Source organism: Bos javanicus, chromosome 5 (assembly GCF_032452875.1).
Source record: "Bos javanicus breed banteng chromosome 5, ARS-OSU_banteng_1.0, whole genome shotgun sequence".
NCBI classification, from domain to species: Eukaryota; Metazoa; Chordata; class Mammalia; order Artiodactyla; family Bovidae; genus Bos; species Bos javanicus.
Genome location: NC_083872.1, coordinates 77,035,437 through 77,062,986, shown reverse-complemented (window position 1 = coordinate 77,062,986; position 27,550 = coordinate 77,035,437).

The following is a 27,550-nucleotide window of genomic DNA, read 5'->3' as shown; positions in this document are numbered from 1 at the left end:
TGACTAGATGGACCTTTGTTGGCAAAGTAATGTTTCTGTTTTTGAATATGCTATCTAGGTTGGTCATAACTTTCCTTCCAAGGCATAAGTGTCTTTTAATTTCATGGGTGAAATCACCATCTACAGTGATTTTGGAGCCCCCCAAATAAAGTCTGACACTGTTTCCACTGTTTCCCCATCTATTTCCCAAGAAGTGATGGGGCCAGATACCATGATCTTAGTTTTCTGAATGTTGAGCTTTAAGACAACTTTTTCACTCTCCTCTTTCACTTTCATCAAAAGGCTCTTTAGTTCCTCCTCACTTTCTGTCATCTGCATATCTGAGGTTATTGATTCCAGCTTGGGCTTCTTCCAGCCCAGTGCTTCTCATGATGTACTCTGCATATAAGTTAAATAAACAGGGTGACAATATACAGCCTTGACCTACTCCTTTTCCTATTTGGAACCAGTCTGTTGTTCCATGTCCAGTTCTAATTGTTCCTTCCTGACCTGCGTAAAGGTTTCTCAAGAGGCAGGTTAGGTGGTCTGGTATTCCCATCTCTTTCATAATTTTCCACAGTTTGTTGCTATCCACACAGTCAAATGCTTTGGCATAGTCAATAAAACAGAAATAGATGTTTTTCTGGAACTCTCTTGCTTTTTTGATGATCCAGCGAATGTTGGCAATTTGATCTCTGGTTTCTCTGCCTTTTCTAAAACCAGCTTAAACATCAGGAAGTTCACGGTTCACGTATTGCTGAAGCCTGGCTTGGAAAATTTTGAGCATTACTTTATTAGCGTGTGAGATAAGTGCAATTGTGTGGTAGTGTGAGCATTCTTTAGCATTGCCTTTCTTTGGGATTGGAATGAAAACTGAATTTTTTCCAGTCCTGTGGCTACTCCTGAGCTTTCCAAATTTGCTGGCATATTGAGTGCAGCACTTTCACAGCATCATCTTTCAGGATTTAAAATAGCTCAACTGGAATTCCATCACCTCCATTAGCTTCATTCGTAGTCTTTCTAAGGCCCACTTGACTTCACATTCCAAGGTGTCTGGCTCTAGTTGAGTGATCACACCATCGTGATTATCTGGATCATGAAGCTCTTTTTTGTACAGCTCTTCTGTGTATTCTTGCCACCTCTTCTTAATCTCTTCTGCTTCTGTTAAGTCTATACCATTTCTGTCCTTTATCGAGCCCATCTTTGCATGAAATGTTCCCTTGGTATCTCTAATTTTCTTGAAGAGATCTCTAGTCTTTCCCATTCTGTTGTTTTCCTCTATTTCTTTGCATTGATCGCTGAGGAAGGCTTTCTTATCTCTCCTTGCTATTCTTTGCAACTCTGCATTCAGATGCTTATATCTTTCCTTTTCTCCTTTGCTTTTCACTTCTCTTCTTTTCACAGCTATTTGTAAGGCCTCCCCAGAGTGCCATTTTGCTTTTTCATATTTCTTTGCCATAGGGATGGTCTTGATCCCTGTCTCTTGTACAATGTCAAAAACCTCAGTCCATAGTTCATCAGGCACTCTGTCTATCAGATCTAGTCCCTTAAATCTATTTCTCACTTCCACTGTATAATCATAAGGGATTTGATTTAGGTCATGTCTAGTGGTTTTCCCTACTTGCTTCAATTTCAGTCTGAATTTGGCAATAAGGAGTTCATGATCTGAGCCACAGTCAGCTCCCGGTCTTGTTTTTGCTGACTGTATAGAGCTTCTCCATCTTTGGCTGCAAAGAATATAACCCATCTGATTTCAGTGTTGACCATCTGGTGATGTCCATGTGTAGAGTCTTCTCTTGTATTGTTGAAAGAGGGTGTTTGCTATGACCAGTGCATTCTCTTGGCAAAACTCTATTAGCTTTTGCCCTGCTTCATTTTGTACTCCAATGCCAATTTTCCTGTTACTCCAGGTGTTTCTTGACTTTCTACTTGTGCATTCCAGTCCCTTATAATGAAATGGACATCTTTTTTGGTTGTTAGTTCTAAAAGGTCTTGTAGGTCTTCATAGATCCGTTCAACTTTAGCTTCTTCAACATTACTGGTTGGGACATAGAATTGGATTACTGTGATATTGAATGGTTTGCCTTAGACATGAACAGAGATCATTCTGTCATTTTTGAGATGGATTCCAAGTACTACATTTTGGACTCTTTTGTTGACCATGATGGCTACTCCATTTCTTCTAAGGGATTCCTGCCCACAGTAGTAGATGTAATGGTCATCTGAGTTAAATTCACCCATTCCAGTCCATTTTAGTTCGTTGATTCCTAGAATGTTGACGTTCCCTCTTGCCATCTCCTGTTTGACCACTTCCAATTTGCCTTGATTCATGGACCTGACATTCCAGGTTCCTATGCAATATTGCTCTTTATAGCATCAGACCTTGCTTCCACCACCAGTCACATCCACAGCTGGGTATTGTTTTCGCTTTGGCTCCATCCCTTCATTATTTCTGAAGTCATTTGTCCATTGATCTCTAGTAGCTTACTGGGCACCTAACGACCTGGGGAGTTCCTCTTTCAGTATCCTATCATTTTGCCTTTTCATACTGTTCATAGGGTTCTCAAGGCAAGAATATTGAAGTGGTTTGCCATTCCCTTCTCCAGTGGACCACATTCTGTCAGACCTCTCCATCATGACCCACCCGTCTTGGGTGGCCCCAAAAAGCATGCCTTAGTTTCATTGAGTTAGACAAGACTGTGGTCTGTGTGATTAGATTGACTAGTTTTCTGAGACTATGGTTTCAGTGTGTCTGCCCTCCGATGCCCTCTTGCAACACCTACCATCTTACTTCGGTTTCTCTTACTTTGGATGTGGGGTATCTCTTCACGGCTGCTCCAGCAAAGTGCAGAAGCACACCGGCTGTGACAGACCTCGCAGATGTGTGGCCGAGAGGAGCTACCCCACATCCGAGGTCAGGGGTGGCGGCCGAGAGTTCCAGGCTGCGACAGCGCAGGAGCGGCCCAGAGGAGCTACCCCACGCCTGAGGTTCGCAAGATTACCCCATTCTATTTGGACATATTAACTATCTTTCACAGTTCAGAATGTGATGATATTCCTAAACATTTTGCCGTAGCAAAATCATTTCCTTCAAGTTCTGGTAACATTTTCCTTACATTCCTGTAAGCCCTCACCTACATCCTCCTCAAAGTTCATCAGATATGTCCTAGCAGTTTCTTTGAAAATTTTCAGTCTTTTACTAGCTCATTCCTCAGAGTTATTTCATTTTTCTGACCCCAAAGCCACTTTTGCATTTAAAGTTTTTCTTGTAACAGACCCTGATTTTAGGTACAAAGATCTATATGAATTTTCCATTGTTGAATAGCAAATTGTCTGAAAACTTAAGACAACTATGGGCAGTTCCTATAGTTCAGAAATTTGGGAGTGGCTGTTCTGGTTTAGAGGCTTTTACGAGGTTAAAGACAAAACATTTGTCAGTGCTAAAGATATCTGATGGCACGGATAGAAATCAGAATATACTTCCACCCAATTAGGACTACTCATTTGGCTGGAAAGTAATGACAATATTGTCAGCAGGAGACCTTAGTTTATTACCACATGGTCTTCCCTGTACAACTGATTATCTTTATAAAATGGAAGGTGGCTTCCAACAGACCAAGTAATGTAAGAGAGTAAGGTGATATTGTAAAAGTACAACTTTTACAATCTATTCTCCAAATCATACTTCATTATTTGTGTACTATCCTACCGATCATATAGGTCAGTTCTACACATTGTGGGAGAGGACTAAACAGAGATCTGATAACAGAAGGTGAGAATCTATGGGGGCCATCTTGAAGAATGGATACTATGGAGGAGATAAACATAATAAATAATGATAATATAAATTTTATTTATTTTTTAAATTAATTATTTTAATTAGAGAATAATTACTTAACAATACTAATATAAATTTTATTTATTTTTTAAATTAATTATTTTAATTAGAGAATAATTACTTAACAATACTGTGATGGTTTTTTCCATACATCAACATGAATCAGTCACAGGTGTGTATGTATCCCACCCTCACCTTCTCCCCCGAGTCCAAACGTCTGTTCTTTACATCTGTGTCTCCTTTGCTGCCCTTAGAATCATTGGTACTGTATTTCTAAATTCCATATATACGCTTTCATATACAGTATTTGTCTTTCCCTTTCTGACTTACTTCACACATTTACTTCACTCAGCTCCAGTTTCTTCTACTTCATTAGAACTGACTCAAATGTGTTCCTTTTCATAGCTGAGTAATATTCTGTTGTGTATATGTACCACAACTTCCTTATCCATTCATCAGCTGATGTACATTTTGTTTCTTGCATGTCCTAGCTGTTGTAAATAGTGTTGCAATGAACATTGGGGACCATGTATCTCTTCCAATTCTGGAAGCGACTTAGCAGCAGCAGCAACAGGGGTCTATAGGTCCGTCTAGCCAAGGCTATGGTTTTCCAGTGGTCATGTATGGATGTGAGAGTTGTACTGTGAAGAAAGCTGAGCACCGAAGAATTGATGCTTTTGAACTGTGGTGTTGGAGAAGACTCTTGAGAGTCCCTTGGACTGCAAGGAGATCCAACCAGTCCATTCTGAAGGAGATCAGCCCTGGGTGTTCTTTGGAAGGACTGATGCTAAAACTGAAGCTCCAGTACTTTGGCCACCTCATGCGAAGAGTTGACTCATTGGAAAAGACTCTGATGCTGGGAGGGATTGGGGGCAGGAGGAGAAGGGGACAACAAAGGATGAGATGGTTGGATGGCATCACTGACTCCATGGATGTGAGTCTGAGTGAACTCTGGGAGTTGGTGATGAACAGGGAGGCCTGGCGTTCTGCAATTCATGGGGTCACAGAGTCGGACATGACTGAACGACTGAACTGAACTGAAATGAGGGATGTATGCCCAGAAGTGGGATTACTGGGTCATATGGATAGCATGGTCATTTTGGATAGCAGCCATTCAGACTGGCATGAAATAATACCTCATTGTGGTTTTGATTTGAATTTCTCTGATAGTAAGTGATGTTGAGCATCTTTTTCTGTGTTTGTTAGCCGTCTGTATGTCTTCTTTGGAGAAATATCTGTTTAGTTCTTTGGCCCATTTTTTGACTGGGCCGTTCATTTTTCTGGAATTGAGCTGCATGAGCTGCTTGCATATTTTTGAGATTAATTCTTTGTCGGTTGCTTCGTTTGCTATTATTTTTTCCCATTAAGGCTGTCTTTTCACCTTGTTTATAGTTTCCTTTGTTGTGAAAAAGCTTTTAAGTTTAATTAGGTCCCATTTGTTTATTTTTGCTTTTGTTTCCAATATTCTGGGAGGTGGGTCATAGAGGATCCTGCTGTGATGTATGTCAGAGCATGTTTTGCCTATGTTTTCCTCTAGGAGTTTTATAGTTTCTGGTCTTATGTTTAGAACTTTAATCCATTTTGAGTTTTTTTTTTTAATATTTAATAAAAATAAAATACATGTGTTCCGCATCCTGAACCCTCCTCCCTCCTCCCTCCCCATACCATCCCTCTGGGTTGTCCCAGTGCACCAGCCCCAAGCATCCAGCATCGTGCATTGAACCTGGACTGGCATCTCGTTTCATACATGACATTTCACATGTTTCAATGCCATTTTCCCAAATCTTCCCACCCTCTCCCTCTCCCACAGAGTCCATAAACCTGTTCTATACATCAGTGTCTCTTTTGCTGTCTCGTATACAGGGTTATCGTTACCATCTTTCTAAATTCCATATATATGCGTTAGTATACTGTATTGGTGTTTTTCCTTCTGGCTTACTTCACTCTGTATAACAGGCTCCAGTTTCATCCACCTCATTAGAACTGACTCAAATGTATTCTTTTTAATGGCTGAGTAATACTCCATTGTGTATATGTACTACAGCTTTCTTATCCATTCATCTGCTGATGGACATCTAGGTTGCCTCCATGTCCTGGCTATTATAAACAGTGCTGTGATGAACATTGGGGTACATGTGTCTCTTTCCCTTCTGGTTTCCTCAGTGTGTATGCCCAGCAGTGGGATTGCTGGGTCATAAGGCACTTCTATTTCCAGTTTTTTAAGGAATCTCCACACTGTTCTCCATAGTGGCTGTACTAGTTTGCATTCCCACCAACAGTGTAAGAGGGTTCCCTTTTCTCCACACCCTCTCCAGCATTTATTATTTGTAGACTTTTGGATCGCAGCCATTCTGACTGGTGTGAAATGGTATCTCATAGTGGTGTTGATTTGCATTTCTCTGATAATGAGTGATGTTGAGCATCTTTTCATGTGTTTGTTAGCCATCTGTATGTCTTCTTTGGAGAAATGTCTATTTAGATCTTTGGCCCATTTTTTGATTGGGTCATTTATTTTTCTGGAGTTGAGCTGTAGGAGTTGCTTGTATATTTTTGAGATTAGTTGTTTGTCGGTTGCTTCATTTGCTATTATTTTCTCCCATTCTGAAGGCTGTCTTTTCACCTTGCTAATAGTTTCCTTTGATGTGCAAAAGCTTTTAAGTTTAATTAGGTCCCATTTGTTTATTTTTGCTTCTATTTCCAATATTCTGGGAGGGGGGTCATAGAGGATCCTGCTGTGATGTATGTCAGAGAGTGTTTTGCCTATGTTCTCCTCTAGGAGTTTTATAGTTTCTGGTCTTACGTTGAGATCTTTAATCCATTTTGAGTTTATTTTTGTATATGGTGTTAGAAAGTGTTCTAGTTTCATTCTTTTACAAGTGGTTGACCAGATTTCCCAGCACCACTTGTTAAAGAGATTGTCTTTAATCCATTGTATATTCTTGCCTCCTTTGTCAAAGATAAGGTGTCCATATGTGCGTGGATTTATCTCTGGGCTTTCTATTTTGTTCCATTGATCTATATTTCTGTCCTTGTGCCAGTACCATACTGTCTTGATAACTGTGGCTTTGTAGTAGAGCCTGAAGTCAGGTAGGTTGATTCCTCCAGTCCCATTCTTCTTTCTCAAGATCGCTTTGGCTATTCGAGGTTTTTTGTATTTCCATACAAATTGTGAAATTATTTGTTCTAGCTCTGTGAAGAATACTGTTGGTAGCTTGATAGGGATTGCATTGAATCTATAAATTGCTTTGGGTAGTATACTTATTTTCACTATATTGATTCTTCCAATCCATGAACATGGTATATTTCTCCATCTATTAGTGTCCTCTTTGATTTCTTTCACCAATGTTTTATAGTTTTCTATATATAGGTCTTTAGTTTCTTTAGGTAGATATATTCCTAAGTATTTTGTTCTTTTCGTTGCAATGGTGAATGGAATTGTTTCCTTAATTGCTCTTTCTGTTTTCTCATTATTAGTGTATAGGAATGCAAGGGATTTCTGTGTGTTGATTTTATATCCTGCAACTTTACTATAATCATTGATTAGTTCTAGTAATTTTCTGATGGAGTCTTTAGGGTTTTCTATGTAGAGGATCATGTCATCTGCAAATAGTGAGAGTTTTTCTTCTTCTTTTCCAATTTGGATTCCTTTTGTTTCTTTTTCTGCTCTGACTGCTGTGGCCAAAACTTCCAAAACTATGTTGAATAGTAATGGTGAAAGTGGGCACCCTTGTCTTGTTCCTGACTTTAGAGGAAATGCTTTCAATTTTTCACCATTGAGGATAATGTTTGCTGTGGGTTTGTCATATATAGCTTTTATTATGTTGAGGTATGTTCCTTCTATTCCTGCTTTCTGGAGAGTTTTTATCATAAATGGGTGTTGAATTTTGTCAAAGGCTTTCTCTGCATCTATTGAGATAATCATATGGTTTTTGTTTTTCAATTTGTTAATGTGGTGTATTACATTGATTGATTTGCAGATATTGAAGAATCTTTGCATCCCGGGGATAAAGCCCACTTGGTCATGGTGTATGATCTTTTTAATGTGTTGTTGGATTCTGATTGCTAGAATTTTGTTTAGGATTTTTGCATCTATATTCATCAGTGATATTGGCCTGTAGTTTCTTTTTTTGTGGGATGTTTGTCAGGTTTTGGTATTAGGGTAACGGTGGCCTCATAGAATGAGTTTGGAAGTTTACCGTCCTCTGCAATTTTCTGGAAGAGTTTGAGCAGGATAGGTGTTAGCTCTTCTCTAAATTTTTGGTAGAATTCAGCTGTGAAGCCGTCTGGACCTGGGCTTTTGTTTGCTGGAAGATTTTTGATTACAGTTTCAATTTCCATGCTTGTGATGGGTCTGTTAAGGTTTTCTATTTCTTCCTGGTCGAGTTTTGGAAAGTTGTACTTTTCTAAGAATTTGTCCATTTCTTCCTCGTTGTCCATTTTATTGGCATATAATTGTTGATAATAGTCTCTTATGATCCTTTGTATTTCTGTGTTGTCTGTTGTGATCTCTCCATTTTCGTTTCTAATTTTGTTGATTTGATTCTTCTCCCTTTGTTTCTTGATGAGTCTGGCTAATGGTTTATCAATTTTATTTATCCTTTCAAAGAACCAGCTTTTGGCTTTGTTGATTTTTGCTATGGTCTCTTTTGTTTCTTTTGCATTTATTTCTGCTCTAATTTTTAAGATTTCTTTCCTTCTACTAACCCTGGGGTTCTTCATTTCTTCCTTTTCTAGTTGCTTTAGGTGTAGAGTTAGGTTATTTATTTGACTTTTTTCTTGTTTCTTGAGGTGTGCCTGTATTGCTATGAACTTTCCCCTTAGGACTGCTTTTACTGTGTCCCACAGGTTTTGGGTTGTTGTGTTTTCATTTTCATTCGTTTCTATGCAAATTTTGATTTCTTTTTTGATTTCTTCTGTGATTTGTTGGTTATTCAGCAGGGTGTTGTTCATCCTCCATATGTTGGAATTTTTAATAGTTTTTCTCCTGTAATTGAGATCTAATCTTACTGCATTGTGGTCAGAAAAGATGCTTGGAATGATTTCTATTTTTTTGAATTTACCAAGGGTAGCTTTATGGCCCAGGATGTGATCTATCCTGGAGAAGGTTCCATGTGCGCTTGAGAAAAAGGTGAAATTCATTGTTTTGGGATGAAATGTCCTATAGATATCAATTAGGTCTAACTGGTCTATTGTATCATTTAAAGTTTGTGTTTCCTTGTTAATTTTCTGTTTAGTTGATCTATCCATAGGTGTGAGTGGGGTATTAAAGTCTCCCACTATTATTGTGTTATTGTTAATTTCTCCTTTCATACTTGTTAGCATTTGTCTTACATACTGAAGTGCTCCCGTGTTGGGTGCATATATATTTATAATTGTTATATCTTCTTCTTGGATTGATCCTTTGATCATTATGTAGTGACCTTCTTTGTCTCTTTTCACAGCCTTTGTTTTAAAGTCTATTTTATCTGATATGAGTATTGCTACTCCTGCTTTCTTTTGGTCCCTATTTGCATGGAAAATCTTTTTCCAGCCCTTCACTTTCAGTCTGTATGTGTCCCCTGTTTTGAGGTGGGTCTCCTGTAGACAACATATGTAGGGGTCTTGTTTTTGTATCCATTCAGCCAGTCTTTGTCTTTTGGTTGGGGCATTCAACCCATTTACGTTTAAGGTAATTACTGATATTTATGATCCCATTGCCATTTACTTTATTGTTTGGGGTTCGAATTTATACACCATTTTTGTGTTTCCTGTCTAGAGAATATCCTTTAGTATTTGTTGGAGAGCTGGTTTGGTGGTGAAGAATTCTCTCAGCTTTTGCTTGTCTGAGAAGCTTTTGATTTCTCCTTCATACTTGAATGAAATCCTTGCTGGGTACAATAATCTGGGCTGTAGGTTATTTTCTTTCATCATTTTAAGTATGTCTTGCCATTCCCTCCTGGCTTGAAGAGTTTCTATTGAAAGATCAGCTGTTATCCTTATGGGAATTCCCTTGTGTGTTATTTGTTGTTTTTCCCTTGCTGCTTTTAATATTTGTTCTTTGTGTTTGGTCTTTGTTAATTTGATTAATATGTGTCTTGGGGTGTTTCGCCTTGGGTTTATCCTGTTTGGGATTCTCTGGGTTTCTTGGACTTGGGTGATTATTTCCTTCCCCAGTTTAGGGAAGTTTTCAACTATTATCTCCTCAAGTATTTTCTCATGATCTTTCTTTTTGTCTTCTTCTTCTGGAACCCCTATGATTCGAATGTTGTAGCATTTAATATTGTCCCGGAGGTCTCTGAGATTGTCCTCATTTCTTTTAATTCGTTTTTCTTTTATTCTCTCTGATTCATTTATTTCTACCATTCTATCTTCTAATTCACTAATCCTATCTTCTGCCTCTGTTATTCTACTATTTGTTGCCTCCAGAGTGTTTGTAATTTCATTTATTGCATTATTCATTATATATTGACTCTTTGTTATTTCTTCTAGGTCCTTGTTAAACCTTTCTTGCATCTTCTCAATCCTTGTCTCCAAGCTATTTATCTGTGATTCCATTTTAATTTCAAGATTTTGGATCAATTTCACTATCATTATTCGGAATTCTTTATCAGGTAGATTCCCTATCTCTTCCTCTTTTGTTTGGTTTGGTGGGCATTTATCCTGTTCCTTTATCTGCTGGCTATTCCTCTGTCTCTTCATCTTGTTTAAATTGCTGAGTTTGGGGTGTCCTTTCTGTATTCTGGCAGTTTGTGGAGTTCTCTTTATTGTGGCTTTTCCTCGCTGTGTGTAGGTTTGTACAGGTGGCTTGTCAAGGTTTCCTGGTTAGGGAAGCTTGTGTCGGTGTTCTAATGGGTGGAGCTGTATTTCTTCTCTTTGTTCAGTCGCGCTCCTTTTGAAGAGTTGGATTGCTTTTCTGGGTGCCTGATGTCCTCTGCCGGCATTCAGAAGTTGTTTTGTGGAATTTACTCGACGTTTAAATGCTCTTTTGATGAATTTGTGGGGGAGAAAGTGTTCTCCCCGTCCTACTCCTCTGCCATCTTGGCTCCTCCCTGAGCAACCAATATTTTAGTGATATGTCAGAATTGTGAAGAGTGGTTTAATGCCTGCCTGATAAATTTATTTTGCTCCACACAATTAGACCTTCTCACATGAAGAGATGCTGCTTCTTTTTCAGAAGTAACTGAAACCCTCAACCCTCTTCTCATTCCGCTCACTCTTGCCCCCAGAGAAGAGGTTCTCACATCAAACCCTGCACTGGGAGAAGAATCACTGCCCACACCTGAGTTTATTTTTGTGTATGGTGTTAGAAAGTGTTCTAGTATCATTCTTTTACAAGTGGTTGACCAGTTTTCCCAGCACCACTTTTTAAAGAGATTGTCTTTTCTCCATTGTATATTCTTGCCTCCTTTGTCAAAGATAAGGTGTTCATAGGTACGTGGATTATCTCTGGGCTTTCTATCTTGTTCCATTGATCTATACTTCTGTCTTTGTGCCAGTACCATACCGTCTTGATGACTGTGGCTTTGTAGTAGAGCCTGAACTCAGGCAGGTTGATTCCTCCAGTTCCATTCTTCTTTCTCAAGATTGCTTTGGCTATTCGAGGTTTTTTGTATTTCCATACAAATTGTGAAATTATTTGTTCTAGTTCTGTGAAAAATACTGTTGGTAGCTTGATAGGGATTGCATTGAACCTATAGATTGCTTTGGATAGTATACTCATTTTCACAATATTGATTATTCTGATCCATGAACATGGTATATTTCTCCATCTATTTGTGTCCTCTTTGATTTCTTTCATCAGTGTTTTATAGTTTTCTATATATAGGTCTTTTGTTTCTTTAGGTAGATATATTCCTAAGTATTTTATTCTTTTCATTGCAAAGGTGAATGGTATTGTTTCCTTAATGTCTTTTTCTGTTTTCTCATTGTTAGTGTATAGGAATGCAAGGGATTTCTGTGTGTTAACTTTATATCCTTCAACTTTACTATATTCATTGATTAGATTTAGTAATTTTCTCGTAGAGTCTTTAGGGTTTTCTATGTAGAGAATCATATCATCTGCAAACAGAGTTTTACTTCTTCTTTTCCAATCTGGATTCCTTTCATTTATTTTCTGCCCTGATTACTATGGCCAAAGCTTCCAAAACTATGTTGAATAGTATTGGTGAGAGTAGGCACCCTTGCCTTGTTCCTGACTTTAGGGGAAATGTTTTCAATTTTTTACCATTGAGGATAATGTTTGCTGTGGGTTTGTTATATATAACTTTTTTTATGTTGAGGTATGTTCCTTCTATTCCTGCTTTCTGGAGAGTTTTTATCATAAATGGAGGTTGAATTTTGTCAAAGGCTTTTTCTGCATTATTGAGATAATAATATGGTTTTTATCTTTCAATTAGTGAATGTGGTGTATTATATTGATTGATTTGAGGATATTAAAGAATCCCTGCATTCCTTGGATAAAGCCCACTTGGTCATGATGCATGATCTTTTTAATATGTTGTTGGATTCTCTTTGCTAGAACTTTGTTGAGGATTTTTGCATCTATGTTCATCAGTGATGTTGGCTTGTAGTTTTCTTTTTTTTGTGTGTGTGGCAATTTTGTCTGGTTTTGGCATTAGGGTGATTGTGGCCTCATAGAATGAGTTTGGAAGTTTACCTTCTGCAATTTTCTAGAAGAGTTTGAGTAAGGTAGGTGTTAGCTCTTCTCTAAATTTTTGGTAGAATTCAGCTGTGAAGCCATCTGGTCCTGGGCTTTTGTTTGCTGGAAGATTTCTGATTACAGATTCGATTTCCATGCTTGTGATGGGTCTGTTATGATTTTCTATTTCTTCCTGGTTCAGTTTTGGAAAGTTATACTTTTGTAAGAATTTGTCCATTTCTTCCCAGTTGTCCATTTTATTGGCTTATAATTGCTGAGAGTAGTCTTTTATGGTCCTTTGTATTTCTGTGTTGTCTGTTGTGATCTCTCCATTTTCATTTCTAATTTTGTTGATTTGATTCTTCTCCCTTTGTTTCTTGATGAGTCTGGCTAATGTTTGTCAATTTTATTTATCTTCTCAAAGAACCAGGTTTTAGCTTTGTTGATTTTTGCTATGGTCATTTTTGTTTCTTTTGCATTTATTTATGCCCTAATTTTTAAGATTTCTTTCCTTCTACTAACCCTGAGGTTCTTCATTTCTTCCTTTTCTAGTTGCTTTAGGTGTAGAGTTAGGTTATTTATTTGACTTTTTTCTTGTTTTTTGAGATAAGTCTGTATTGCTATGAACCTTCCCCTTAGCACTGCTTTTACAGTGTTCCATAGGTTTTGGGTTGTTTTGTTTTCATTCGTTTCTATGCATATTTTGATTTCTTTTTTGATTTCTTCTGTGATTTGTTAGTTATTCAGAAGCATGTTGTTTAACCTCCATATGTTCGAATTTTTCATAGTTTTTCTCCTGCAACTGACATCTAATCTTACTGCATTGTGGTCAGAAAAGATGATTGAAATGATTTCAATTTTTTTTAAAATTTACCAAGGCAAGATTTATGGCCCAGTGTGTGATCTATCCTAGAGAAGTTTCTGTGTGCACTTGAGAAAAAGGTGAAATTTATTGTTTTGGGGTGAAATGTCCTATAGATATCAATTAGGTCTAGCTGGTCCATTGTGTCATTTAAAGTTTGTGTTTCCTTGTTAATTTTCTGTTTAGTTGATCTATCCATAGGTGTGAGTGTGGTGTTAAGGTCTCCCACTATTATTGTGTTATTGTTAATTTCCCTTTTCATACTTGTTAGCATTTTCCTTACCTATTGCGGTGCTCCTATGTTGGGTGCATGTATATTTATAATTGTTATATCTTCTTCTTGGATTAATCCTTTGATCATTATGTAGTGTCCTTCTTTGTCTCTTTTCACAGCCTTTATTTTAAAGTCTATTTTATCTGATATGAGTATTGCTACTCTTGCCTTTTTTTTTTTTGGTCTCCGATTGTGTGAAATATCTTTTTCTAGCCCTTTACTTTCAGTCTGTATGTGTCCCTTGTTTTGAGGTGGGTTTCTTGTATACAGCATATATAGGGGTCTTGTTTTTGTATCCAGTCAGCCAGTCTTTGTCTTTTGGTTGGGGCATTCAGCCCATTTATATTTAAGGTAATTATTGACAAATATGATCCCATTTCCATTTACTTTGTTGTTTTGGGTTAGAGTTTATACACCCTTTCTGTGTTTCCTGACTAGAGAAGTTCCTTTAACATTTGTTGAAGAGCTGGTTTGGTCGTGCTGAATTCTCTCAGCTTTTGCTGTAAAGCTTTTTTTTTTTTTTAATTTAAATTTATTTATTTTAATTGGAGGCTAATTACTTTACAATATTGTATTGGCAGGATGGTAAAGCTTTTGAATTCCCCTTCATATTTGAATGAGATCCTCTCTGGGTACAATAATCAGGGTTGTAGGTTTTTCTCTTTCATTACTTTAAGTATGTCCTGCCATTCCCTTCTGGCCTGAAGAGTTTCTATTGAAAGATCAGCTGTTATACTTATGGAGATCCCCTTGTGTGTTATTTGTTGTTTTTCCCTTGCTGCTTTTAATATTTGTTCTTTGTGTTTGATCTCTGTTAATTTGATCAATATGTGTCTTGGGGTGTTTCGCCTTGGGTTTATCCTTTTGGGACTCTCTGGGTTTCTTGGACTTTTGTGACTATTTCCTTCTTCATTTTAGTGAAGTTTTCAAATATTATCTCCTCAATTATTTTCACATGGCTTTTTTTTTTTTTTTTTTTTTTTTTTGTCTTCTGAGGTTGTCCTCATTTCTTTTTTTTCCCCCCCATCTCTGCTTCATTTATTTCCACCAATTTATCTTACACCTCACTTATCCTATCTTCTGCCTCCATTATTCTACTCTTGGTTCCCTCCAGAGTGTTTTTGTCTCATTTATTGCATTATTCATTATTAATTGACTCTTTTTTATTTCTTCTACATCCTTGTTAAACATTTCTTGCATCTTCTCAATCCTTGTCTCCAGGCTATTTATCTGTAACTCCATTTTTTTTTTTCCAAGATTTTAGATCATTTTTATTATCCTTATTCTAAATTCTTTTTCAGGTAGACTCCTTATCTCCTCCTCCTTTTTTTGGTTTGGTGGGCCTTTATCATGTTACTTAACCTGCTGAGTATTTCTCTGCCTTTTCATCTTGTTTAGATTGCTGTGTTTGGGGTGGCCTTTCTGTAGTCTGGCAGTTTGTGGTTCCTCTTTATTGTGGAGGTTCCTCCCTGTGGGTGGGGTTGGACGATTGGCTTGTCAAGGTTTCTTGCTTAAGGAAACTTATGTCAGTGTTCTGGTGGGTGGAGCTGGGTTTCTTCCCCCTAGAGTACAATGAAGTGTCCAGTAGTGAGTTTTGAGATGTCTATGGGTTTGGTGTGACTTTGGGCAGCCTGTATATTGATGCTCAGGGCTATGTTCCTGCATTGCTGGGGAGTTTGCCTGGTATGTCTTGCCCTGGAACTTATTGGCTCTTGGGTGGTGCTTGGTTTCAGTGTACGTATGCAGGTTTTTGGATGATCTCTTATCAATTAATGTTCCCTGGAGTCAGGAGTTCTCTGGTGTTTTCAGGTTTTGGATTTAAGCCTCCTGCCTCTGGTTTTCAGTCTTATTCTTACAGTAGCCTAAAGACTTCTACATCCATACAGCACTGAAAATGAAACTTCTAGGTTAATGGTGAAAAGATTCTCCACAGTGAATGACACCCAGAGAGGTTCACAGAGTTACATGAAGAAGAGAAGTGAGAGGAGAGAGATAGAGGTGACCAGGAGGAGAAGAGGGGTAATCAAAAGGGGCGAGAGCAATCTAGCCAGTAATCAATTCCCTATGTTCTCTCCACAGTCTGGAGCCCTCAGAAAGGTTCACAGAGTTACACAGAGAGGAGAAGAGGGAGGAAGGAGATAGAGGTGAGCAGGAGGATAAAAGGGGGAATCAAGAGGAAAGAGATAGATCTAGGCAGTGCTCTGTTCCCTATATGTTCTCTGCAGCCCAGAGCACCCACAGAGATTCACAGAATTGGCTTAAGAAGAGAAGGGGGAGGGAGGAGATAGAGGTGACCTGGGAGAGAAAAAGGAGAGTAAATAGAGGGAGAGAGTAATCAAGCCAGTAATCACACTCCTGAGTAAAAATGAGTACTGAAGATTGGATTCTTAAATGTACAAAATTAATATCAAATACTATAAAACAAAGATTAAAAATCTAGAGTAGAAGTTAGACTCTTAAAAATACAATAAAAAAATCAAAAAGTATAAGAAATATATATGAAATTTGCTTTAAAAATAGGGGGCTTTTTTGAAAGGTAATAGTGGGTTTTAACGGAGAAGGCAATGGAAACCCACTCCAGTACTCTTGGATTTTCCAAGTACTCTTGGAAAATGGATTTTCCAGTACTCTTGCCTGGAAAATCCCGTGGATGGAGGAACCTGGTAGGCTGCAGTCCATGGGGTCGCTAAGAGTCGGATACGACTGAGCGACTTCACTTTCACTTTTCAGTTTCATGCATTGGATAAGGAAATGGCAACCCACTCCAGTATTCTTGCCTGGAGAATCCCAGGGACAGAGGAGCCTAGTGGGCTGCCGTCTATGGGGTCGCACAGAGTTGGACACGACTGAAGCAACTTAGCAGCAGCAGCAGTGGGTTATAAAAATGAAAATCAAAGGAGTAATAGAGGACTTAAAAAAGAAAAAAAATTTAATTTCTAAAAATGATAATAGTAAAAATATATCTAGGAATTTCTCTGGAGCTGTTGCGTGCAGTGTAGGGTCAGTTCAGTTTCAGATAGTTCCTTGTTCCAGCTTATACTTTTCAATATCTGTAGCCCCTTTCCAATGTAGTTGGTGTCAACTACAGGGATTTTAATCTGTTGCACCTGTCACTTCCAAAGTGGTTCCCTCTATTTATTTGGCAGGTCTCTTCAGTGTCTAATTTCTGCCCTGACACAAGCGGGGAGAGGTGGTTTCTTGTTTAGGTTCACGTGTTCAGTCATGCTGTGGGGAGGGAGGAACACTGCAAACAAATATCACTGGCATGTGTGGGGAGTACTCGCAGTGTCTTGGCCATACTGAGTTTGCCCCCTCTCACGTCGTGTGTGCTTTCCCAATCTACACTGCTCAGGCTCCAGGTTGCTCTGCAGGGCATGGGCCCTGAGTTGTGTGCACTTCCCAGATCTAAGCCGCTCAGGTTCAGGTTCTCGGGTACTCCACAAAGGCGCAGACTCTGTTGGGCCTGCGTTTTGTGCTGTTCCTCCTTCCGAGAAGCTCAGGTGACCAGGTGTTTGGTGAGCACACTCTCTTCAGGTGCAGTGCATCTTCACCTCCCTGGTCCCAGCCACTTGGTTTCCAGGCACCCATCTCCAGTGTGCCATGTGTCTCTTCTGGGGAGTTGATCTCTGGCTGCGACTCTCCCAGCGGATGTCAACCGTCCAGAATCTCGGGAAATCTTTGGTTAGAAACTGGAAACCTGTTCACAGTTTGGTAGGGGATGCCCTCTCTGGCGGAGAAGGCAATGGCAACCCACTCCAGTACTCCTGCCTGGAAAATCCCATGGATGGAGGAACCTGGTAGGCTGCAGTCCATGGGGTCGCTAAGAGTCGGACACGACTGAATGACTTCATTTTCACTTTTCACTTTCGTGCATTGGAGAAAGAAATGGCAACCCACTCCAGTGTTCTTGCCTCGAGAATCCCAGGGATGGGGGAGCCTGGTGGGTTGCCGTCTATAGGGTCACACAGGGTCGGACATGACTGAAGCGACTCAACAGCAGCAGCAGCCCTCTCTGGGGCCGAGTTTGCCCCTTTCCAGCTCTGGCTGGCACCCGCTTGGCCCCTGCATCCCACAGGAGATGGGCTGGTCAGCAGCCGGCTAGCTCTTCTCTGATATGGCTCAGTGCTTTGATTTGTGAGTGGGCCGGCAGTGCCTTAGGTTAGGGCTTTTCGTGGGATAATTCTCTCTCTCTCTCTCCCTCTCTCTCTCTCTCTCTCTCTGGCTAGCCCACAGTTTAGGTTGCTATCTCACGTTAGCTCCCTCAGATTACCCTCAGGGCATTCAGGCCCATCCCTTACCCTAAGCGCTGTCGTCCACTCCTCTCCATTCAGCCCCCACTTGCTGGTGGTGGATGCAAGCCTCTGGGGTACTTCTCTGCTGGGAGTTGCCTATAGGCATGTAATCTGTGGGGTTTATTTATTATTTTTCCTACCAGTTATGTTGCCCTCCAAGATTCAAAAACTTCCCCCAGACCCACCAGTGAGAGGGTTTCCTGGTGTTTGGAAACTTCTCCTCTATTAAGACCCCCTTCCTGGGACGGATCTCCATCCCTAACTCTTTTGTCTCTCTTTTTATCTTTTATATTTTGTCCTACCTCCTTTTGAAGACAATGGACTGCTTTTCTGGCCTGATGTCTTCTGCCAGCCTTTAGAAGTTGTTTTGTGGAGTTTGCTCAGCATTCAAATCTTCTTTTGATAAATTTGTAGAGGAGAAAGTGGTCTGCCTGTCCTATTCCGCCTCCATCTTAGGGCCGCCCCCCCCCCCAGTAGTCATGTATAGATGTGAGATTGGACCATAAAGAAGGCTGAGCACCAAATTGATGCTTTTGAACTGTGGTTTTGGAAAAGACTCTTGAGAATCCCTTGGACCACAAGGAGATCAAACCAGTCAATTCTAAAGGAACTCAATGCTGAATATTCATTGGAGGGACTGATGTTGAGGCTGAAACCCCAATACTTTGGTCACCTGATGCAAAGAGCTAACTTTTTAGGGAAGACCCTGATTCTGGAGAACTCTGAAGGCAGGAGAAGGGCGAGATAGCTGGAGGGCATCACTGACTCAATGGACATGAATTTGAGCAAGCTCCAGGAGACGATGAAGGATAAGGAAGCCTGGCATCCTGCAGTCCATGGGATCCCAAAGAATTAGAAACAACTGAGTGATTGAACAACAACACTTATTGATAAGTGTAATCTCATTACCATTTACAATATTGTTTTGTGTTCATTTTATAAACCTTTTCTGTGTTTCCTGTCCAGAGAAGATCCTTTAGCATTTGTTGCAGTGCTGGTTTGGTGATGCTGAATTCTCTCAGATTTTGCTTGTCTGAAAAGCTTTTGATCTCTTCTTTGAATTTATGAGATCCTTGCTGGGTAGAGTAATCTTAGTTGTAGGTTTATCCCTTTCATCACTTTAAGTATATATTGTCATTCCCTTCTAGCCTGCAGAGTTTCTGTTGAAAGATCAGCTTTTATCCTTATGGGGATCCCCTCGTATGTTTTTTCCTGCTTTTCCCTTGCTGCTCTTAATATTTGGTTTTTGTGTTTTCTCTTCACAAAATCACCACAGATGGTGACTGCAGCCATGAAATTAAAAGACGCTTACTCCTTGGAAGGACAGTTATGATCAACCTAGATAGCCTATTCAAAAGCAGAGACATTACTTTGCCAACAAAGGTCCGTCTAGTCAAGGCTATGGTTTTTCCAGTGGTCATGCATGGATGTGAGAGTTGGACTGTGAAGAAGGCTGAGCGCCAAAGAATTGATGCTTTTGAACTGTGGTGTTGGAGAAGACTCTTGAGAGTCCCTTGGACTGCAAAGAGATCCAACCAGTCCATTCTGAAGGAGATCAGCCCTGGGATTTCTTTGGAAGGAATGATGCTAAAGCTTAAACTCCAGTACTTTGGCCACCTCATGTGAAGAGTTGACTCATTGGAAAAGACCCTGATGCTGGGAAGGATTGGGGGCAGGAGGAGAAGGGGACAACAGAGGATGAGATGACTGGATGGCATCACTGACTCGATGGACATGAGTCTGAGTGAACTCCGGGAGTTGGTGATGGACAGAGAGGCCTGGCGTGCTGCGATTCATGGGGTCGTAAAGAGTTGGACATGACTGAGCGACTGATCTGATCTGATCTGACGCATATAAAATACTGTAAGACCTCAGTTCCTTTAGAAGGAATTTAGGAAATTACAACCAAAGGAGAAAGATTAGAAATTTCACACAGACTGAAACCGTGAAGAACAAGGTGATGTCATTAGATCAGTAGTTATCACCAGGAATGGCACTGTTCCCAGGGAGGTATTTTAAGGTGTCACAGTCCTGTCTTCATTTAATGAGAAAGGACCAAGGCCTTCCCTTCCAAGAAAAACTTATCCAGCATACTTGTATAAGTTTTAATTTATCCACAGATTGTCCCCACAGATGAAAATCTACTTATCATTATCTGAAACCAGATAAAATGTTTACATATAGACACAAAATTTTTTTGTGAAATGTTGAAATATATTTAATTTTCCAGGAATAGAGTTATTGAGGGAAGGTTATACTTAACTTTTTTTGGAAATTTACCAAGAGTCAACCATTTGTAAAAATCATGCCTCCAATGATAAATGCTGCCAGTGGCTTTAGATCTAAGTTCAAGCATCTGACTATATCATGTATTAGTCATGCTCAAAAAATTCCATACTTAAGTATCTATTATTTTATTACAAATCACTTCCCTTTCATGTGTTCCTTTTTTTTGGCAAACATCTTGTATGCATAGAGAAGAATCCAGGTTGATTAGGAACAAGCTCAGTTGCCCTCTTCTAGTAAAGCCACATGCTCAGTTCTTAATTTTCTCAGCAATATTATGTAACATAATATAATGTAACATAATATTACATAATAATATGTATGAAGTAATGCCAATCAGGGAAGCTCACTTAAGCCATGGTGTCCAGGATTTCTTTTCTTTAAAAAAAAAAAATTAGTCATATAGTTATGGAGCGTTCACAACCCTGGCTTTATTTACTCAGTCTTCATGTCCTCTGAGATCAAATTGATACTGTATGACCTAAAGCCCCCACCACATTAACTTTGGTAGCGTAATTTATCTTCTCTGGCCAAGATAAAAAAAGGCACTATTGTCCAAGCGCTAAAAAATTACCTAACAGGAGCTAAGCAAGGGCCAAACCTTTGTTTCAGAATGTGCAGAGTTTGGACAAGCCAAGTCTGCTGAGTAGTCCTTTATCGTACACCCTGAATTTTATTTCAGAACATGAAATGAAATAATATAAGAAAAAATGGACCTGCTAGGAACTCAAAGCACTGTATGAAACGTATTAAGATTTTGAGAGGCAATAAAACAAACAGTCCCTTGGACTGCAAGGAGATCCAACCAGTCCATTCTAAAGGAGATCAGCCCTGGGTGTTCTTTGAAAGGACTGATGCTAAAGCTGAAACTTCAGTACTTTGGCCACCTCATGTGAAGAGTTGACCCATTGGAAAAGATTCTGATGCTGGGAGGGATTGGAGGCAAGAGGAGAAGGGGACGACAGAGGATGAGATGGCTGGATGGCATCACTGACTCGATGGACATGAGTCTCAGTGAACTCTGGGAGATGGTGATGGACAAGGAGGCCTGGCGTGCTGCGATTCATGTGGTTGCAAAAAGTCAGACACGACTGAGTGACTGAACTGAACTGAAAACAAAATCTTATATTCTGGGAGGGAAGGTAGCTGACTATTTAAGTACACCCCTCTTTCAGCCTCCTTAAGGTGGTAGAACACAAGTTTAAAAATCTAAGTCTTTGGTGTTAGGTTTCCTATTAAAAACATGGCTCTACTATTCAAAAAATTGTGTGATTAAGGGAAGGCTATTGAAAGGTTCCATGGCTCACTTATTTTTTTTTTAATCTTTTAGCAAATTAGAGTTGAAAATACACTTGCCAAGAACATAACCAGTTACCAATAAACAGTTGTAAGTAAGCATTCAATATCTGTTAGAATTATTAAGATTACTAGATTTCCTGATTGAATAAACAGATTACCAAATTCAGAGAGCAAAGGAAAATTTATGGTCATTTGAAGTTTTGGATGTGGGCCTTTCCAGGTTGCAGTTTTGGAAGGATCTTGCTCTCAGTCTTTCTCCCAATCATTGAAGGGAATACCTACCATTTGAGATGAGTCTTTAATTCTGGGGAAAGAGTAACCAGAATGAAGAAGTGTCATTTGTCTCCCAAGGCCCTGCTCAGTGCTTTTGGTTAAAAAGAGTAAGCTTAAAGTAAACCTGTTGTTTATTCCTAAATTTTCTAAAACTATTCACTAAGGTGGGCTTCCCAGGTGGTGCTAGTGGTAAAGAACCCACCTGCCAATGCAAGAGAGATAAGAGACATGGGCTCAATTCCTGTATCTGGAAGATCCCTTGGAGGAGGGCATGGCAACCCACTCCAGTATTCTTGCCTGAAAAATCCCAAGGACTGAGGAGCCTGGCAGGTTACAGTCCATAGATTCTCAAAGACATGACTGAAGTGACTGAGCACACACACACACATTTACTAAGGTACAAATGAGGCAGAAATTCAGGGTAGCAATTCAAATAATAAACATTTGACTGAAGCTTTCTTTTGGTGTTGCTTCCCTTTAGAAGATCAAAATAGATCCTGCATTTGATACAGTCCACATGTAACAGTTAATGAAAATCCTGAACACAAAAACATTTTTAAAATCAAGGTGAAAATTCACATTATGTAAAGAGATTTTCAAATACTTTATTCATTGCTTTCATGATGTAGATACAACTTGTGAGGATATGGGAATGATTCACTTAGCAAAAAATGGGTTCTCATATATTGACTTTTATTAAAACAACTGAGAATGAAAGAATCCATTAACTAAAGACTTCATAATACCTCAGCCAAAGAGTCCTCATTTATGGTACAGTTTCATATCACTTTATTCAAAATGAAGTGTCATCAAGAAGTAGAAAATGAAAATATATAGTTTTTATTTTTACATTACATTTACATTAAGGACCTTGCTTTCTATATCAGCCTATAGGACATGGGGGTGTTCACTGGGGATAAAACAACGCATACTTCCAACCCTCACTAAAAGCTATTAATCTTTCTTTCTTTTCTTTTTCTTTTTGATAATCTTAACTTTTCACAGAACTGAAGTACAACTGAACTGTTTAATAATACAATTTAATAAATGTTTCCTGAGAGCTTCCCACAGCTGTCTTTCAAAGAGATCAAGGAAGATTGATCCCTGTCCCATAGTGAAACACTGAGCATCTTTTTCAGACTTCAGCAGCCCTGGAAGCTGAGAGCCCACTAAGGCTATGAAGTGAAATTTGTCACTTGGCATTTCTGCTGTCCTCAGACACTCTGGTCATCCAAAAACTCTCCAATTCACATTCTCATAATCCTCAGGCTCTTCTCCACTGTCCCAGCCTCTCACTCCTTCTACATTTTCCTTAATCCTTTGACTCTGCAATTTGCTATCCCTGATCCATAATCACTCTTGTATAGTCTCAGCATCTTCCACAGGTTTGCCTTAACCTGACCTCCTCCTTTAGCATCACTCAAGCAGTGGTTGCCTACCTGCTCACACCCTTCTCATTTCTGGGTCAGATCATATACAACACTTAAACTACTAATGCCCTGACCACCTTCATGAACTGGTATTCCCCCATCAACCTAAGGTTCTTATTTCCATTCATGTATCCTGTGCCTCTTGTGCTGTGCTTAGTTGCTAAGTCATGTCTGACTTTTTGTGAACCCTCCAGGTTCCTTTGTCCATGGGAATTCTCCAGGCAAGAATACTGAAAAGGATTGCCATGCTCTTCTCCAGGGGATCTTCCTGACCCAGACATTGAACCAGGGTCTCCTGCAGTGCAGACAGATTTTTACCAATTGAGCTACCAGGGAACCAGTGAGCTACCAGGGAACCAGTACCTTTAGGCACCCAAAGCTGTCCCACTCTAAGATCCCTAACTCAGACATTTCACTATAAGTCTACAAACATATTTCTTGTTGGCTTATATAATCTATTGGCATAATTGGGTTTTTCCCCTGCTTAATTGAGATAAAATTGACATTTACACTATGTAAATTTAAAGTATACAAATTGATTTGATATGTGTGTGTGTGTGTGTGTGTGTATATATATGAATTGTTTACCACAGTAAGGTTAGTTAATACATCCTTTACCTCATAAAATTACCCAAATTACCATTTTGTTGTTATTTTTATGATGAGTACATTATAGTTCTACTCTCATAGCAATTTTCAAGTATAGAATATGATATCATTAACTATATTCCTATGCCATATATTAGATCCCTGGAAATTATTCATCTTATAACTGGAAGTTTGTATCCTTTGACCAACATCTCCCAATTCCCTTCACTGGCCACCTGTTCCTGGCAACCTCCATTCTACTATCTGTTTCTATGACTTCAATGTTTTTAGATTCCATACATATAAAAGAGATCATAGAGTATTTTTATCTGTCTGACATTTCACTTAGCTTAATACCTTCAATGTCCATCCATGTTGTGGCATAATTGCTTTATTTTTGTGCTTCAGTGTAAATGTCGACTCATGTAGCTTTTTCATGCTTTTAAATAACTACCTTAGAGTTTTTCTCTTTATCCTTATAGAACTACTTATTTTTTTCTCAGAAAATGGTTTGGGCCACTCAACATTGACATTTAGATGTCTTAGTCACTTCAAAGTCAATATGTGGAAAATTATTTTTGAACCACTCCTTCTCTGTCAAAAATGCCCATTCTTCAATGTTCCCATTTCACTCTCATGTGCTTCTAATTCATTTTCTCCATATTAAAAAGATATGCAGTATTAAAAAGTTCTTGTCTGTAGGCATCTCATTCCCCTATTAGATAGAACAAATGAGTAGTAGACATATTACTGCATGGGCTGGCTCTTAACTAGCTATCTCTCCAACCTCATCTTGTATTACTCGTCAGACTGCCAATTTTTTGTTCCTCCATAATTAGCATTCTTCATTTCTTCTACTGTACCCAGTTTTCTGTTTTCTAAAGCTTAGGCAGGTTGATAGACAGTCCAAGCCCCTTAAAGTAGGAGGAGGCAAACATTCTTTTGTACATCCTTTTGCCCTAGTCACATACAACATGCTTCTTTTAAGCCTTGTACTGATATTGCAACAGTATATCTCGCTTGAGATCTGGCCTTTCTTTAGGTCTGGAGCTAATGATTACATAGCACAATAATCTATCTTACTCATGGGTGTGCTTTTCCTAGGCTCTATGTTAATTATTATTATTGTAACAAATCTTTCCTGGGAACCTGTTTCTTAAGATCTGTACCCTTGATTACACCACAGCAATATATCTCACCCAGATACATTTTGCCCAGATCTTGTTCTTCCTGGCTAATCTTATACGGAAGTTATCTCAGGATGTAGGCCTTGGGAAAGGGTCTGGTGGAACTTTTAAAACCTTGAGGTATCCTTTTTATCTATTATCAGCAGCCAGTTGAAAAGTATATAATGTCCTGCTTAAACTAGTGAAGGTGGGTACTCTTTCTATCCCCTTCTGATGTCTATGTCAGAAGCTTTCCCTATCCTTTCACTTTTAAGTCTCTGGTGCATAAAGCTCTCTGAGTGACTTAGACTGTATCTTTGGTCCCTGAGTGAAATCTTCAGAGGCCACAAACCCAACACTGACCATCATTATCATTATCATTATCATTCTCAGCAAATGGTTTGGACCACTCAACATAGACATATAGATGTCTTAGTCACTTCAAAGTCAGTATATGGAAAACTATTTTTGAACCACTTCTTCTCTGTCAAAAATGCCCATTCTTCAGTGTTCTCTATCTCTATTTCACTCTTGCATGCCTCTAATCCATTTTTCCCCATATTAAAAAAATATGCAGTATTAAAAAGTTTTCTTGTCTGTAGGTATCTCATTCCCCTATTATATAGAACAAATGGGTAGTAGACATATTACTGCATGGGCTGGCTCTTAACCAGCTATCTCTCCAGCCTCATCTTGTATTACTCCTCAGACTGCCAATTTTTTGTTCCCCCATAATTAGCATTTTTCTTTTTCTTTTTCCTTTTTTTTTTTTTTTTTTTTTACTGTTTTCTCTCCAATTCACCGTACACCTCATTCTTCACATCTCAAGGAGAATATGCCTTCTTCCAACAAAGTCTCTAAGGACAAAGCTCTCCAATAGACTAGGTTAGGTCTTCCTATTACACAGTTTTAAAAATGTGCATGTCTCAGTTAAAATTATTAATAACTCTTTCTTATCCTCAACTTAAGCTCCATAATGGTATGGTCTGGGCCTGTTTTGTAGGTTTTCAATAACATCCATGGGGGAAAAACTGAATGAATTATTTTATTTTATTTTATTTTTTTGATTTTATATTATTTTTTTTTCATTTGAATTTTTTTATTTTATTTTATTTTTAAACTTTACATAATTGTATTAGTTTTGCCAAATATCAAAATGAATCCATTACAGGTATACATGTGCTCCCCATCCTGAACCCTCCTCCCTCCTCCCTCCCCATACCATCCCTCTGGGTCATCCCAGTACACTAGCCCCAAGCATCCAGCATCGTGCATTGAACCTGGACTGGCATCTCGTTTCATACATGATATTTTACATGTTTCAATGCAATTCTTCCAAATCTTCCCACCCTCTCCCTCCCCCAAAGATTCCATAAGACTGTTCCATACATCAGCGTCACTTTTGCTGTCTCGTACACAGGGTTATTGTTACCATCTTTCTAAATTCCATATATATGCGTTAGTATACTGTATTGGTGTTTTTCCTTCTGGCTTACTTCACTCTGTATAACAGGCTCCAGTTTCATCCACCTCATTAGAACTGACTCAAATGTATTCTTTTTAATGGCTGAGTAATACTCCATTGTGTATATGTACCACAGCTGTCTTATCCATTCATCTGCTGATGGACATCTAGGTTGTTTCCATGTCCTGGCTATTATAAACAGTGCTGCGATGAACATTGGGGTACACGTGTCTCTTTCCCTTCTGGTTTCCTCAGTGTGTATGCCCAGTAGTGGGATTGCTGGATCATAAGGCAGTTCTATTTCCAGTTTTTTAAGGAATCTCCACACTGTTCTCCATAGTGGCTGTACTAGTTTGCATTCCCACCAACAGTGTAAGAGGGTTCCCTTTTCTCCACACCCTCTCCAGCATTTATTGCTTGTATACTTTTGGATCTCAGCCATTCTGACTGGTGTGAAATGGTACCTCATAGTGGTGCTGATTTGCATTTCTCTGATAATGAGTGATGTTGAGCATCTTTTCATGTGTTTGTTAGCCATCTGTATGTCTTCTTTGGAGAAATGTCTATTTAGTTCTTTGGCCCATTTTTGATTGGGTCATTTATTTTTCTGGAGTTGAGCTGGAGGAGTTGCTTGTATATTTTTGAGATTAGTTGTTTTGAATGAATTATTTTAAATCAATCTGTTTACTATGTTTTACAGACTGCAGTTCTTTCATCTTTATTTTGACTTTAAGTGGTCAAAATTCATTTTTCTATGATTTTTTTCCTCACAAAAACATGAATAACTGCAACTCTTCTATTATATAAATTTTATGCACTCTGCTCTTGGATCACTATCTCCTGCCTTTCCAGATCATTCATATTATCACTATTCCATTAAAATTTTGCTCCTATATCTCTGAAACTGAACATGTCTGGAGAAAAACACATACCCACATTCATTGTTTCTATTAAATTCATGCCACAAACTTAAAGGTATTCCCTTAATTATGCCTAGTAATCAGTACATTTTACTAGGTTGCTCAACCCTACACTATCCTTGAAGACTTTTTCACATCTTCCATTCTCAGACTTCCCCTGTGGCCTTCTCTCTCAGCTGACACCCTTGCTTTCTTATTCACTGAGAATACTGAAATTCAAGGGAGAATTTTTCCAGATCCCAGCACCACATCTACTAACTG